The sequence below is a fragment of the Rhipicephalus microplus genome, chromosome X (assembly GCF_043290135.1).
Source record: "Rhipicephalus microplus isolate Deutch F79 chromosome X, USDA_Rmic, whole genome shotgun sequence".
Taxonomy (NCBI): domain Eukaryota; kingdom Metazoa; phylum Arthropoda; class Arachnida; order Ixodida; family Ixodidae; genus Rhipicephalus; species Rhipicephalus microplus.
Genome location: NC_134710.1, coordinates 405,327,306 through 405,342,122, shown reverse-complemented (window position 1 = coordinate 405,342,122; position 14,817 = coordinate 405,327,306).

Genomic DNA, 14,817 nt, shown 5'->3' with positions numbered 1-14,817 from the left:
GGTGCTGAATTAACACCCTTAGGGTGTCGTCCACGGGACAAGCTGATTTACACCCTTCTGGGTGTAAAAATTTTTACTGTGATAGTATGATATGCAAGGTATATGCCACTAATCCCCGATCCTTAGTGACAAATACCTTGCATATCATGACCGGTTGCTGATGAGCATGCTTGACCAAAATATTGTGACCAAAATATTCGTTACGTAGACGACTTTTTAATTTTCATCGAGTGCAGCGACGCTGCCTGCCAGCACCTAACCGACGGTATTGTAATGACTTTTAATGAATGTTTTAAACCGCTTTTATTGACTCATGAGATGCCAGTTGACAACAGCTTACGCTTTTTAGATTTGAATTTAATTCTTTCACCGGACCATGTGTGCTGGCTATTTGAACCTAGAAATGGAAAACCTCTTTTACCTTATGACTCTTCCCATTCCAAGTTAGTTAAACGAAGCATCACAAATCTTGGTCTCATCAATCCTCTTAGGAAAATCGTGTGATCATGTCATGCAGCGCAGCTTTGCAGCTCAAGCTTAACGGCTTTTGAGTGCTGGGTACCCAGCTATCCGACTGGCATCTATAGCTGAAAAGCTATTAAAACAGATAAAGAAAGGCTGCAACTTCGAGGTTCAGCCGGAATCTAACGACCGAAAAAGACCCGTAGTTTTACCCTACGTGCCCCGCCGCGGTGGTCTAGTGGCTAAGGTACTCGGCTGCTGATCCGCAGGGCGCGGGTTCAAATCCCGGCTGCGGCGGCTGCATTTCCGATGGAGGCGGAAATGTTGTAGGCCCGTGTGCTCAGATTTGGGTGCACGTTAAAGAACCCCAGGTGGTCAAAATTTCCGGAGCCCTCCACTACGGCGTCTCTCATAATCATATAGTGGTTTTGGGACGTTAAACCCCACATATCAATCAGTTTTACCCTACGTACATGACATTTCCCACCGGCTAAAAAAGATAGGGGAGAAATGCAGCATCAAAGTTGTGTTTTCAGCAACGGATAAGTTACAGCGGCTTTGCAAAGCAGTCAATCCTCTCAAACAACGTACCACTGGTTGCTCAACCAAGCACAAAACTCGGTTTGTGCCGTGTGTAGCGGGGGTTGTTAACGCGATTCCACTCTCATGTGGTAAGTGGTATTTCGGCCAAACGGGGCGCTGCCTTAATGAAAGGCTAAAAGAGCACCCTTATAATGTTCACAAAGCAATCCAGGGCCACATTGATATTCGTTGCCGCGATTGTGGAGGTTCCCCCATGTTTGATCAATGTGAAGTGGTAAAAAAAGCACCCGTCACAATTAACTCGGGAAATGATAGAAGCGCATTGTATAGCAAGAGCTGGCATCACGTGTATTAGCGCCCCTTCCTTGGTTTTATCTGAACATGAAGTGGCCTTCCTTAATCAGGATAACCGCCTATGAATCTGTGATATGTGACGGTGTGATGTTGTGTGTAATCTTTTCAGTGCGTTAGGGTGGTTTTGTATGCTTGCGCCGGTCTACATATTTGATGCAGTTTGACAATAAAGCTCAGTTGTAAGTTAGCGCTCTGTTCTTTTGTGTCGGTCTGCTCGGCCGTTTCTTCTTCCCCGTAATGCGCTATACCAGTTCAAGTACGTGTTGCGCATACTCTGACTAGTAATTGTTGAGTTTTAACGTCCTACAACTACGATATGTATATGAAGATCGCAGATGTTCAGGGCTCCAGAAATCTCAAGCATGCGGTGTTCTTGGTGCCATTCCTGGCACCAAGAACATTAAGAACTTGGACAATCAATTTAACCATGTAGTTCCTTGGTGCCATTCCTGGCACCAAGGAACTACATTGTTAAATTGATTATCCAGGTTAACCTGATCCCCAACAGATGATACCTTCGTGTATTACACACAATCATCAACATAAACTTGAACTGGTATAGCGCAATATGGGGAAGAAGAAACGGCTGAAACGGTAGCGCTCTGTCCTCTTGTGTCGGTCTGCTCAGCCGTTTCTTCCCCATAATGCGCTATACCAGTTCAAGTACGACGAACCAACTCGCCCAATCTTCAACACTCGTGGACATCAACATAAAGCTTTAAATTTACGGAAAGATCAGTGATTGTGTCATTTATGAATGAAATATGTCAAAAAGGTCCGAGGACCAAGCCTTGACGCATGCCGGAATGCACAGGAAGTTTACTAAAATTGCTGTCATTAAGTGCAACACACTGCTGTATGTTTTGAAAATATGCTTATATCCACGTTCAAGTACGACGAACCAACTCGCCCAATCTTCAACACTCGTGGACATCAACATAAAGCTTTAAATTTACGGAAAGATCAGTGATTATGTCATTTATGAATGAAATATGTCAAAAAAGTCCGAGGACCAAGCCTTGACGTATGCCGGAATGCACAGAAAGTTTACTAAAATTGCTGTCATTAAGTGCAACACACTGCTGTATGTTTTGAAAATATGCTTATATCCACGATGTCAGTTTCGAATTTCCCAAAATACATTGTAGTTTAAAAGGTAATTTTATATGCGATACCTTATAGAGGGACTTTTGAAAATTCATAAAAATTACATCCAGCTGCTCACCTTCATTTAGTGCTGTAGACAAATTCTGGATGGTTTTAACCAGCTGTGTAGTGGTTGAATATCCACGTCAAAAACTGTGATCTGCTTTTGTAAGAACTTTGTGTTGTTCAAGAATTGTAATAATGTGTTTATAGACTATGAGCTGTAAAATTTTACAAGCTGTAGAAGTTAGCGAAACTGGTCGATAGTTATTTGAGTTTTATCACTTGCTTTATGTAAATGCTTAATACGGGCAATTTTCCAGTCTTCAGAGAGCACACCTTCATTCAGAGACCTAGTGTAAAATACACATAAATATATTGTACACCACTCAGTGTTTCGTTTCAACAAATCATTTGGTATCTCATCTGATTGAACAAATTTTTTTACATCCATAATCAACAACAATATAAAGATACCCTCTTCAGAAATGGTCACATCCAATATTAGAGGTAGATTTGCATCTAGAGAAAGGAGATGATTATTATCTCTTTTATAGACACTGTTAAAGTAGTTATTAAAGGCCGCACAGGCAGCTTTGTCGTCACTTTTTTAATTTTTCATCTAAAAGAAATTTGTCGAAAGAACACGTTCCTGGACTGACCTCTTTCTGAAATTTTCTTGGGCACGTCCTAATAAATGCCGGTAACTTTTCATTAAAGTACTATTCTTTGTCACAAATAGTTTATCTTTAATTTCTTCACGTATATTGTAAATCAATGTTATTACATTAGAACTGTTTGCCTTATTCGACATTTGTTCAACCATTTCAACTTTCACTTCAGCTGTAGTGTCTGTCTTGTTATCCAGGGATGGGAATTTTCTGCTTTCTTTGAATTTAAGGAATGAAACGCTGCCCGCAGTCTTTAATTATTCTCTTAAGACAAACCCACAGTTCTTCAACGCTACAATTACCTGCGTTGAAATGATCATATTGAAAGGTTAGAACGTCGATTTTTGATTCATCATCTGCTTTTGAGAAATTAGAGATTTTTTTCACCATTCTCTGCTGATTAAGTGCAACTCTCTTTTTGTGTCAGTACCACAACCTTGTGATTCGATGTGCCAGTGGTGACGCTGCACGACATACTTCCTTTAATATTGCCACTCACAAGACTAGAGATGAATATTGCCACTCACCTAGGTTAGATTTCGTCCCCTGTTCTGCTCTGGTTGAATCGGTAACTATAGTTGCATGAGATCATATTTAAACACTATATCACATATTTCAACATCTACAGCTTGACATGGGTTTGATGAAAATGTTTCCCAATTCATATTGGTCATATTTGAGTCTCCCGCTATAACTTGTTTATCTTAGGATTTTACATTAATGCAGGTAATCTTCAAGCTTAGCAATAACATCAAGGGAAGCATTTGGTGGCCTGTAAACAGCACCAAGAATATATCTAACGTCGCCATTAAACAGTTTGCAAAAATGGCTTCTAGCCCCGCTGCGGTGGTCTAGTGGCTAAGGTACTCGGCTGCTGACCCGCAGGTCGCGGGATCAAATCCCGGCTGCGGCGGCTGCATTTTTGAAGAAGCGAAAATGTTGTAGGCCCGTGTGCTCAGATTTGGCTGCAGGTTAAAGAACCGCAGGTGGTCGAAATTTCTGGAGGCCTCTTTTATGGCGTCTCTCACAATATTATGGTGGTTTTGGGACGTTAAACACCACACATCAATCAATACCTATCAATAAATTATTCAAAAATGGCTTCTATGTCGGCGACGTATGGCATTTTTACAGCACGTGTTTTATTCCTAAAACAATAGCAACGCCCCCTCCCCTCTCGTGTCGGTCTTTACGGGGCACTCTGTAATATATATGTACAAACTCAGTAGCAAAAACATCATCTGGTAGCCATGTCTCAGTTAGTAACACAACATCTGGGTCATGTGCTAAAACCACGCCTTCCAATTTTTCACCCTTATTAACAATACTACGACAATTTACATTTACCACCACAAAACACCTTTTATCTAGGTTTCATGAACTTTAGTTTGGTTAGACAACTCTTATAATTTATTTTTATCGTCATCCCAACCAAAAGTCTTCCCCCTAATGCTTATTTTGTAAAAAAAGAACTTACCTTTAGATCAGTTTGTGTGTTCACGCGATAAACTTTGCCACAATTTTTTTTCTGATATCATGAACACGAGCGAAATGGTCTTCGTAGACCCAATCACACCAAAGTGACAAAAGATAATAATAGTAATGAGAGTGCATGAGAGCATAGTTGCAGAAATCGTCGCGATACTACGCGGCTAGTCACGCTACTGCCACGTATAGCTACGATTACCTGGTAATGAGTAATAGTGAAAATATAGGGAGGGCAAAATGAAACTAATTATAAATAAACTAGAAAAGCCATGGTTTGAAGCATTCGTGGCGAATAAGTTGAGAAGGACGATGCAGGTGGCATACCTATATATATATATATATATATATATATATATATATATATATATATATATATATATTTATATATATATATATATATATATATATATATATATATATATATATATATATATATATATATATATATAGTAATGTCAAAGAAGCATGAAGTATCGTCCGCTTAGCTGTCAAGCTAAGACTGCAGCGAATGAAAATCAGTGCTTATGAAAAATGGCCGGAGATGGCTTGGTGGCGACGTTCATAACGAAAATGAGCATTTGGCATCACAATGTTTTTAGATGCGGAGCATCTAATACTCGAGGCTTGTAGTGCGGCGCCGTCCGCAAGCTTCCTCCTCCTTCTTCCACCATCTGTGCATCCCTTCCTCCTCTACACACCGCGCGCGCTTCACTCCTCCACCATCTGTGCACCCTTCCTCCTCTACACACCGCGTGCGCTTCTCCTCTTCACGAACATTCGCTAGCTGTATAATGTAGCGTGAATGCGCCGTCACGCTTCGAGAACATCGGCAGCTGACGCGCGCGCATGCGCCGTCGCGCTTCGAGAACATCGGCAGCTGACGCGCGCGCATGCGCCGTTGCGCTTCTCCCCCTTCTCGAACATTCGACAGCTGACAGTGCATGCGCCGTCGCGCTGTATATATACTCAAGGTCGGTGCTCGCTGGCTCAGTTGCCGCTCGTCGGTTGGTTTGTACGGCGCGTCGACGTCCAAGGTCGCGGTGAAATGAATTCCAACGAATCGACAAACACAATGATCGACGTCCCTTCGACCAGCGCCGCCCTTTCGCATACGTGTGTACGTGTTCACTCATTTAACACCCCCTCCTACAACCACGTTAACCAATTTAGCCATCGACCCAAGTAAGTCGCAATTTAACACGCCATTTCACAACCACGTTAACCAATTTAGCCATCGACCCAAGTAAGTCGCACTTTAACACCCCGTTAACCAATTATATGCTCCGCATCCTCCTCAGTGTTCCCCCGAGGGAAGCTGCGGGCAATTTTTTTTTAATCCCCTTTCTAAGATCTTGAACATGAATCCTAATTATTCCAAATATTGTGACGCAAACTCAACATGGTCATTTTACTAAGCAGTAAGCAGAATGTTAGGTGCGTTATACTCAGCGCAGGCCTACATAATGGCACATTTTGGTGTCCCAAGTCAACCTAAGAGAAGAGTAAACTCAAGTGACTGTAAATATGTATGTAATAGCGAAAATAAAGCCGACAGTTAAAGGTAAGGATAAAACAAAACTTTTATTTTGGCTGTGCTTTTAAAAAAGGCATATTACATTCATGGTATGGTATTGCATGATAAATTTTATTGAGATTCTGAAGATCAACGCTTAGGTTTGCACAGGGGGTTCCCAATTGGAAAATTAAGGTTAAACCTTGCTGCCGTATTGTGGGCCTTCTGGACGGCCTGTATTTTCATGAGACAAAAAAAAACAGCTCGGAGCCCTAGGTGATGTATGGGATGCAGTTGAAGAGAACTAAGAAAGCACTTTTGCTAACAAGCACATTACAATTTCAAAAGTTCTTTTAACAGAAACACCAGGACGAAAGCGGCATGGTACACGGAGATATCGTCTGATAAGTATAATTTTTGTTCTATTAGACACAGCATCAGCACCGGCTGTGCTATAGTTCCACGCTGGAGAGCGGCATCAGAATTTGTGCGGTAATCGCCACACGCATTTTGGTACGCGGCGCTTGTAAGTCGCTAAGGGTCATGGCTCTGACACAACTAAGGAAGGGAAGAAATCTCGAAAACGAAAAAAAAAACACGTGGGTAAGCATTCGAACGTAGTTTCTGTAGAGACTGCGCGAGCTCAGTCGTGTTGCTCTGATTTACCGAATGGGACGCGCATACATCATCAAGTTATCACCTGCCCTTACTAGTATAGTCAGATGAAAAGATAAAGCAATCTCACTGCCCTTAGTCTTATTAGGGTAGTTAATGGCGCCAGTATCAGCCTGAGCAGTGGATTTCAGTCAACGACTAACGTTTCGTATGGTATATAGCGTTGGGACTACAGTAACTTGTAGCCCCGCCGCGGTGGTCTAGTGGCTAAGGTACTCGGCTGCTGACCCGCAGGGCGCGGGTTCAAATCCCGGCTGCGGCGGCTGCATTTCCGATGGAGGCGGAAATGTTGTAGGCCCGTGTGCTCAGATTTGGGTGCACGTTAAAGAACCCCAGGTGGTCTAAATTTCCGGAGCCCTCCACTACGGCGTCCCTCATAATCATATAGTGGTTTTGGGACGTTAAACCCCACATATCAATCAACAGTAATTTGTATATTAAAATAAACCATGCATTATCGCGGAAATACAGACACATATACTCGTCTTGCGAGACGTATCGCGATACAGTTAGAAGATATTCAAGAAGTATCTATGATAGCATCTCAGATACATGCATCTTCGATACTGTCCAGCCCTGACTAGAAGTAATTGTGAAGGTGCTTCTGATAACTTCCCCGATACTTTACTTGGTGCCTACTTTCCTTATTATTGTGCCTAAAAAGAAAACTAGGTCTCACATCTACGCTTCTTTTCTACCTAAAGCTGGACTAGCACTATGGCAACTACTAACCATACTCGGTCTTTCACTTGGAGCATGACCTACCTCTACCATGAATGGTCCTTCATTGAATGATACTACAAGGAAAAATAAGTTACAGCAACGTCACGGCATCCCCTTGGGTTATCAATTTGATCCCTTCTGAAAAGTCAAAATGAAATTTATGTTTTCTGAAAAATCGAAAACACTGTTGCGAAGTGCGTTGCGATTGGCTTCCGTAATGAAGACGCCACTGTACACGCCGTATATTTGTCCCGTGGTTGTCGATCGGCGCCTTTGTTACACGCTGTGTGCCGTGGCTCGCCGTGGGCGCGACGACGGCGGGTGCCACGGTGGCGGCGGCACTACTCTTTCAGTATCCTTTGTGTCATGGAGTGGGTTGAGTGTCTTGGTAGTTTTATCGTCGTGAATAGACGCCAGACAGCCCATGCGGCGCTGTATTTAGCACTATCGCCATTCTGCTTCGCAACAGCTGTGGAAATCGGTGAACCTGATTTGATCGATATCCACCATATGAATATGAGAGACGCCGTAGTGGAAGGCTCCGGAAAATTCGACCACCTGGGGTTCTTTAACGTCTACTTAAAACTAAGCACACGGGCCTGTGTACGGCATTTCCGCCTCCATCGAAAATGCAGCCACCACAGCCAGTAAATCGGTAAAACGAAAGTCATTTACGTCCGTGGAAATTCATAACGCAACAGTAGCGTCGACTGGGGTCTTTCTTCGTCAAGCGCGGACCTGTTGTGACTGCTCTTGCTTTCGCTGTAGTTCTGGCGAGCAAACCAGCAGACACTTCATGGTGGTTCGTTCAGGCTCCGGAGACTCAGCGCTATAGTCATGGTTACAAAGAACATGCACACTCGTAGTGGTTGCCGGGCATCTGGTTGAAAGGAGTGAGGTTGATGTGAATGTTCGCTTTTATTGGCATTCCCAAGTTTTTACAAATAGCCCCGCCGTGGTGGTCTAGTGTAAGGTACTCCACATATCAATATCACATATTGAACCCGCAGGGCGCGGGTTCAAATCCCGGCTGCGGCGGCTGCATTTCCGATGCAGGCGGAAATGTTGTAGGCCCATGTGCTCAGATTTGGATGCACGTTAAAGAACCCCAGGTGGTCTAAATTTCCGGAGCCCTCCACTACGGCGTCCCTCATAATCATATAGTGGTTTTGGGACGTTAAATCCTACATATCAATCAAGTTTTTACAAATAAAAAAATGAATACCTCTGTAAAGAACTCTTTTCTTTATATGTCTTTTGTTATTGCTTATTTCGTGATTATAAAATCAGGCGAAGCGCAGGAAGGGATTCACTTGCATTTGTAGCGCTTTACTCTACTCCTTTTCGCCCCTTGCTCAGCGATATGTGAAGTTGAATGGCGCCAACTTATCTCGCTCGGTTGGCATGTCAACTACGGGAAAGATAAAGTCAGCAAGTTGTAGCGAGCAGAGAATGGAACCCGCCGTGAGCTACGCCGAGCAAATCAACCATGCATTCGTCGAAGATATCCTAATGAGGCAACACGTGTTTTCCACGGCTCTGCGGTGTGTTTACCCGGAAATTTCTAGTTCGGTGAAGGTCTTCCAGCGTTTTCTAAGTTGATTGGTATGTGAATTTAACGTCCCAAAAACACCATATCATAATGAGAGACGCCGTAGTGGAGGGCTCCGGTTATTTCGACCACCTGGGGTTCTTTAACGTACACCCAAATCTGAGCACACGGGCCTACAACATTTCCACCTCCATCGGAAATGCAGCCACCGCAGCCGGGATTTGATCCCGCGACCTGCGGGTCAGCAGCCGGGTACCTTACCCACTAGACCAAGGCGGCGGGGCAGCGTTTTCTAAAGGCAACAGGTGAGCACAAGAATGGGGATTTGTAATTTAGGCAGATATTAATTTTTCCTGATTACATATGAGAAAAACCAGTTCACTGCAACCCTGACTGGACCAAGGAGGATACATAAAACTTGCTGGAGTGGAAGCCGCCTATGCGCCGCTACGGGGAGAGTGAAGCCGCGCCGAGCATGCGGCGGCCATGTTGCCAGTGGCAGAAAAGAGCCGAGCGCTGCAAATTTAATGCTTCACCGCGCTGCAGGTGAATTGACTCGTGTGTTTATAAAGCAACGAAAACAAGTAACTCTGGTTGTAAATGTTTATTGCGACTTGTACGCAGCCAAGTGGCATGTAGAGAACTCAAAGTGCATATACATCAAATCGTGATGCCTAAAGCAAACACATGATCGAAAACATAGGTGCCCTACTGGTGGTTGAAAATTATTGCCCTTGTCAAAAGTGGTCCCACCTTACTTTTGACCGATTCTCGTTTTTTTTCCCTTCGTCATGTGTTGTATCCTCACTTTTACGAATTGTTCAGCGATTTGCCTGCACAAACTGTAAACCTGATTATCAAGCGCATCAAAGTCTAGGACGTGCTGCTCTAGTTTATGGAACCAGTTTTTCTCGGAGGAAGCTCATAGATTTTTCAGGATGAGGTGTCTTGCTCTTGACTTCACCGTTGCGATGGAATCACATTCAGCCTGTAGCCACCTCAGTCCTCGACTTTTTTACAGGGGCTAATGACATCTCGCAACGGTAAAACAAGACCACCTCGCCTCTACATTTAATTAAAGGTGTCAGCTCATCTGAGTGCATGGCTGCTATGCACTCTTCACAGGTAGGTGCAGTTCGACCTTTCGAACAATGAAGCCTGCTATGTATGGCACCACGGAATTGACAAAAGCAGAAAAGCTTTCGGGCTAGTAAATGCGAGGCGTATTGTCGTGGTCATCGAGCTGCAGGACTGGGGCCTAGCGCATGTCAGTGAGATTGCTTCTTGGATCTACCATGGCTGCAGGAGTCGTTGCATTCAATACGGAAAGAACATCTTGGGAGCAGTGTCCAGAACTTGAAGACGTGACTTCCGTCTGAACCAATAGACGTTTGTATGCAGCTATAGACTGCGAGGCTGTTGGGTTGTTGTTATGGCCGCCTCATCCACGCATTGATTCAAAGAAGTTTTCGGCATAGTCTTGACTGAGTTTGTGTGTCAGTAAGTATATTTCAGCTGACCCTGGCTGACAAGTCTGTCAAACATTATTTCGGTGCTTGCCATGCATATCCAAAAACCAATGAATCCATTTTTTTCAGTCCTTCTGTCACTGCCGGATCTTTCAGCCCGTTTATGTACGTTCGAGTCTCCACAAAAAAAAGCGACTTCCAGAATGCTTCGTTCCCCTACCGAAGGGGCGCTTTGTACGACCTTGCCAGCGGGTTCCTGGAGTTTAAGATGTTAAAAATGCCATCAAAAGTTCTAATAAACGTAGATCTTGTGCTGGCACCCTTGAATTGCGGCAGCTTTAGCTTTTGTTCGCAGAAGTCCAAAGCGTCGGCAACTGAGGCACTCGTTCAGTTGTACAGCATATCACACCTTCATTTTCTTGCTTTTCCCATTGGACGTGGACTTTCGTAAGTTTGTTTCCGAGCCACAACCCTTCTTCACGTTGAAGTGCCTTCAATGCCACTTCATAACCCCATTTCACATGCTTCCCTTCAATGTCAAAGAGGTGATCAAAGTACTCTGGCGCGAAGTGCACAGAGCGAAGTGGTCTCAGTCTTTCGCATGCTACTTCTCACGGCGAACGGCCCACTCCCAGAGGCTCTGCGTTACGGGATTTTTAGTAAACCTGTAAAACAAATCCGGACTGTTATGTTTTGCACGCTTAGATCGCGTCAGCTATAGCTCCCTTTAGTAACGAGCGCGGAATGGCTATGTCGAAGACGTTTTCGTGTACGTACAGGTGGAATGTGAGGCCACAACCTTTTTTCAACCTGTTGGCACATCCGTAAAGTACGCAAGAGGCAACCATTGTAAACCATTTGTCTTTACAAGTCGACAAGGTGAAACAAGAACGGACGAAATCAGCAGCTCGCGAGGGCGCTGAGCACGCTTTTTGCCAATGGCAAGATGGCGGCGGCTGGCTTCACTCGCACAGCGTCCCTTCCACTCCAGGAAGTTTTATGTATCCTCCTTGGACTGGACTGACAGAAGTGCTGTGCCGCTTGACTAATTGGTGAAGACCGCAGCCAAGCCCCTGCTGGAAAAATGCGTTTATTGAAAGGCTTTATTTCGAAACACAGTTTTAGTTTCTTTTACTTTCGTCGTGTAGTTCAATTGGTGTCATGTAAATGCAAGTTGCTTCCTGCTCATGAAATTTTTGTAGCCACGGTTTAAAGTTTGTGAGTCATTACTTCTAATAGTGTCACTCAAATACACGTGACGGACTAAATGCTTCTAAAAATTATTACTGATAATGTTGATAGAGCCAAAGTTTTGACAAATGAACTTTTATTTGTCAAAACAGTGCTGTTGCCCTGACGAAGATAAGGCATCCCTTCTAACATATTCAGCTTTCAGAAATGAATGGATGGATGTATGGATTTATATGGCTGTACCCGGGTGGTGGCTAACGCCACCAAGCCGTAATACTTAGTGAACCAAAAACTAGATTTATTTTTTTCCTTTAACTAGTGTGGTTGAGGACTGGTACTTTGCAGTGAATAGTTTAATTTTCACTTGTGCGTTCACTTGAGCCACCAATCACATAACCGCATTCGAGTTAATTCTACCGACTTAAAGTCTATTTTGCCCTCCCGGTCCCTAAACCCCAGTGCTTTGAAAAACTCTGCACCATCATCCTGAACTATAGGGTGAAGCCCTTCACAGAACATTATCAAGTGATCGGCAGTTTCCTCCTCCTCTCCACACGCACTGCATACCGTGTCTACCCCTTCGTATTTGGCCTGATATGTCTTGGTTCGCAATACTCCCGTCCTCGCCTCAAACAGTAGAAAACTACCCCGAGTATTATCATAGATCTTTTCCTTGGAAATTTCCTGCTTAAATGTTCGTTAGATCGTTAGTGCAGACTTCTTAATCATGCCAGTTCTCTACATATCGGTCTCAGCTTTCTTCACCTTCTTCTTAACCAATAATTTTTTTTTTGGTTTGGCCCCCTGCTGTATTCTATGTACTTACCCGTCAATTTTGTGGTTCACTTCCGCCAATTTGTATCGACATTCTTCATGTACAAGTAGCTGAAAACATTTCTAGCTCAACGATCCTCCCCGATTTCTCTCAATCGCTTTTCAAATTTTACCTTTCTGCTAGCTTCCCTGTCCTCAAATGATGTCCATCCCATATCACCTCCTCTGCCGCAACAAAGCATGAGAGACGGCCGCTACGCGATAAGCACGTGCTGTAGCCGGCAGGGAATAGTTTTTCCTGTCCAGTTCACCTCTACGGTGCGCGTCATTAAACCTTTCGCAGTTTTGGCGCGTAATGCTCCAGCAAATATTTTCACTTGTGCGTCATTGCTGAAGATTTATTTGCTTGTTCTTTTTTTGCTAAACCTTTGCACCCAGAATCTTCACTGCAGTGCAAGTTTTTTTTGTGGAAACTGAGCAAGTAAGTTTATGTTTTTATTATTTGTTTTTTACTATGCTACCCATTATTTAAACAACAAAAGAAGGGGATGAGGTGTTTATTTAGTTAACAGCAGAATCAGTAAAGGAACATATCTTGACCTGAAGGAAAGCATGAGGGAAGGTTTTTTTTAAAAATATGATTCTGCGTTTTAAATACGCACTATACCATTAGAGACCGAGAAGCAATGGTAGAACCAGTGCAACGCTTGCGTTGCTGAATCGTTTTTTTTTTTCACATCAGCGGCGTTCTCTGTTTCGGCAAGCAGTGGTGCTTTTCTCTTCCGAAACACAGCCATCCTGGAGAATTACGGGTAGAACACCACAACACCGTGCGTGATAGCAAGGCTTTAGCAGATCCATGTGTGCAATCTCGTGTCTAGGCACTGTTAATTAATACATTAGAAGAAAGCTCACCTGGCTTGACGACCGTTGCTAGCTGAAGGAGTCCCAAGCCTTATCACTCAGTCAAGGGCATACGACGCTAAAAGGCTTCAAGACATCTCGAGGGTGTATTTGTCGCTGCTTGCCAGTAGTGACATGAGATCGGGCTCTCTGGCGACCTTCTTCAACGCTTAGCAGCTTGGGAAACTGGCGTCAACACATTCACATAAGCGTGGAAATAATAATAATAATAATAATAATAATAATAATAATAATAATAATAATAATAATAATAATAATAATAATAATAATAATAATAATAATAATGATATGCTGGTATTAACATCCCCAAAACACCATATGATTATGAGAGACGCCATACAGGAAGACTCCGGAAATTTTGATAACTTGGGCTTCTTTAACGTGCACCTAAATCTGAGCCCACAGGCCTACAGCATTTTCACCTCCATCGAAAATGCAACCGCCGCTGCCGGGATTCGATCCCGTGAACTGCGGGTCAGTAGCCGAGTACCTTAGGCACTAGACCACCGCAGTGGGGCAAACTAGGCAGGTGGCGCTACTGTCTGTAAGCCTGTATAGTCTGGCTCATATTGCTGTCATTGAAGTGCCAAGAACCACACCCGCAGTGTACGTCAATGGGTAATGTCTTACTGTACGTCATCTTTAGTCTAATCCAATCAACAATATTAGGCAACCGAAATAATAACCACGCAGCAGCGCAATTTATGAAATGGGCCATTGATTTTACGCACAGTTTCCAATAGTACTGTTGCTTTGAAGAAGCTAGCTTTGCTGAAAACTGTCTGGTCATCGGTGTCACTTTCATGGTGAGTATCGCGGTGACAGGCTCACTTTTGCTGATAGTATCACTCGCACGATTCTTTCCCGAGGATCGCATATGCGGAGAACCAAAAGAATTTCACACGCACCACTGTCGTTGTACCTCCCGGCTCGATTATTAGCAATTAGCTAACAAAACGCGCCCTCAAGCTCACTCCCAAGCTTCTATGTGAACTTGCTGCAACAGAATGATGTCATCGTCGTTTACAGGGGCACGGAAAAGCTGAAATCACACCTTAAAGCGAAAAAAAAAAGTTGCAGCAGAGAGCAAAGATCCTGCACGGCATAACGTTTACTGATATCAATGCAAGCAGTTTCGGGCATACTACCTAATATTTTCTTCTCGTGTTTTCTTTTATGCTACGTAGTATATAAAGGTTAGCATTCACATGCTCAAGCGCAGTAAAAAAGGTGCGTGCTTTTGCTTCATAGCCCTGGTTGTGCTGCCACGGAAAGTTCTCCTAAGGTACAGTGCGCTTGTAGTAACGCAGGCGAAATGACGAAGAAAAGTAA